Here is a 2,851-nt window from a genome sequence, read left to right as displayed (position 1 = left end):
TCCCACATATAACTGAACTGCGATTACCTACGTAATCCTTTTTTTTTTCCACCAGGACTGTCTGCCATAAGGTTTTACAGTCTTCAAGGATAAGAGTTTCCGAATATTAAATCATCAAAAGTTATTTTGTACGGGAATGTTTGCCACAGAAGCCATGTACTGATGACATGGCTCCTGAGACTCGTCAACAGGATTTTTCTTTTTTTGAATTCTTACGGATTGGCTGACAAAGGTATAATTTAGCTGGATTTATTGGTAATTTCCAGCTCAATGAAAGTGACTGTCTCAGTGTTGGACACTGAACTTCTTCGGTGGTCACGAAGAAAACACTTAGCGGAATAAGATGTTATTGTCACAACGTTTCGCTCATTATAAAGCTTTATTAATGGCTTGTTTAAGCTCTACACCGAACGAAACGTCGTCTCTCTTCCTCACTTTTACCAGTGGTACGCCACTTGCATCACTGACGAACTATTAACGAAAATAATTTTCCAGGTGCTAACAAAATTATTAAATACTTTGTGTATGCTTCCCCCCACAAACACAAAATTTCTTCCTCGGTAGATAAATAAATTTCATATGAAAAAAAAAATTATCTATTATTGATGCCCCAAATAAGTCCTTGAAAACTGATATTGAGGTGTGGAGGGGAGTGTTGCACCCGCGTGGGTCTGTACGAAGCCTCACCCCCGGGCCTTGTTGGTAAACACATGGGTACGTTCTCTCTCTCTCTCTCTCTCTCTCTCTCTCTCTCTCTCTCTCTCTCTCATTCTCTCTCCAATATGATTTGTTTCTCTGTTGATCATTATCTCTCAAATACTTATTAACCCACTCTACTGTAACACTTTCACTCTCATTCTCTCATATTCACTCTCTTTTACCCTCCTACTCTCTCACTTTTCCACTCTCACACACTCCCTCTATAACACTCCCAGTCTCGCACACATTCTATCACTCACACTCTCACAAACTTACAATCTCACACATTTCCACTCTCGCACATTTCCTCTATCATTTACAACACTCTTTGCCTCTCACACCCTTTCTCAAATTCTCCATCACTGTTACACTCTCAATCTCTCTCACAAACACACACATTCTTTCACTCTCTCCCTCCCACTTCCACTCCATCACGCTTCCTCCCATTCTCTCACACTCCCACTCCCTCACATTCCTTCCCACTCCCTCACATTCCCTCCCACTTCCTCACATTCCTTCCCACTCCCTCACATTCCTTCCCACTCCCTCACATTCCCTCCCACTTCCTCACATTCCTTCCCACTCCCTCACATTCCTTCCCACTCCCTCACATTCCCTCCCACTGCCTCACATTCCCTCCCACTCCCTCACATTCCTTCCAACTCCCTCACACTACATCAACTTGTATAAAACGCGAAAAATCTACTAAAAATATATATGTATATGTATATATATTAACTTTACAAGGTTAAGATTACAACGTACTCCTGCATCAGGATATAAAGGCACGCCACCTTACACCTTACTGCACCCCGCAACACGGGTGATATTTATTTTCTCAATGCCAGCCTATCCTGGCTGCTACTTCGTGAAGGTAGAGAAGGAAGGAGGTGCCTTACTTACCTCCAAGCATTCCTCTCTTTGCTCTCTCGTTCTCTCTCCTTCCCGTCTTCCTTCACTCTCTCCTTCCCTCACTCTTGATACCTCCTTCACTCCCTCCTTAACTCTCTCCTTCCCTTTCTTCATTCCTCCATTACTCTCTCATTTAGTTTCTCATTTCATCTCTTCCTCTTTCTCTTCATTCTCCACTCTCTCCTTCACTCCCTCCTTCCCTGTCCTACCCTCTTCTCATTTTTTCCCTCTTATACTTCTCTTTCCTCCCCTCCCCTCCATTCTCCTTCATTTTTCACTCTCTCCTTCACTCCGTTATACCCTCCCTCCCTCCCCTTTTTCCTTCCCTCTCCTCCATTCTGTCCTTCTCCTCTCCTAACCCTCCTGTCTGCTCTTCCTTCTTTCCTTCTTTTCCTACCTTCTCCCCTCTATCCTTTCCTTCTCTAGTCTCTCCTTCCCCCTTCCTTCACTCTCTAATGCCTTCCCTCCAACCTAATCTGCCTCCTCCTCTCTGGCCTTCCTTCTCTCCCACTTAATCTTTCTCCTTCCCTCCCACCTAATCTTCCTCCTTCATTTTGACCTGCCCTTACCCCTAATCTTCCTCCTTTTTCCCACCTAATCTTCCTTCACTCTGTCCACCCCCCTTCCTCCCTCCTCTCGTTAACGACCTTGAACATCTATCAATCATCAGTGATAATCAAGGTCCTGGCTAACTACACGCTACACTGAGGTGAATTACAAGCTAATAAATAAACTTCTACGTTTGTTTACCTTTTCTAACGAGGTGATTGGCTGCGATCGAAGAGAGTCAGCTTCCCATTGGCTGGTTGTGAAAGAACCAGCTTCTCATTGGCTGATGGTCGCATGACACACACATCCAGTCGCCGCCCTAACTAGACTCTACATATTTCCATATAGAGACGAAAGTAAATATGAAATGCTTGTGTTCCTTAGAGCTATGTAAGAAGTAGTACACTACACGATGTAAGACTTAATATATGCTACGTAGAATGTTGTGTACAGAGTTTCTCTCTTCCCCCCACACACTGCCCTGTCTTAATGTTACATTGACACGCGTGTATACTCACACACACACACACACACACACACACACACACACACACACACACACACACACACACACACACACACACACACACACACACAGGAATACATGCTCGTACATTATCACAACTGGATGAGTTTTTAGCAAAAATTTTCTTCACACAATATTTATTACTGTATTTTTCTTTGGAGAAAA

Source organism: Cherax quadricarinatus, chromosome 9 (genome assembly GCF_038502225.1).
Source record: "Cherax quadricarinatus isolate ZL_2023a chromosome 9, ASM3850222v1, whole genome shotgun sequence".
Lineage (NCBI taxonomy): Eukaryota > Metazoa > Arthropoda > Malacostraca > Decapoda > Parastacidae > Cherax > Cherax quadricarinatus.
The sequence above is the reverse complement of the archived record's forward strand: the minus strand, read 5'-3'. Positions refer to the sequence as shown.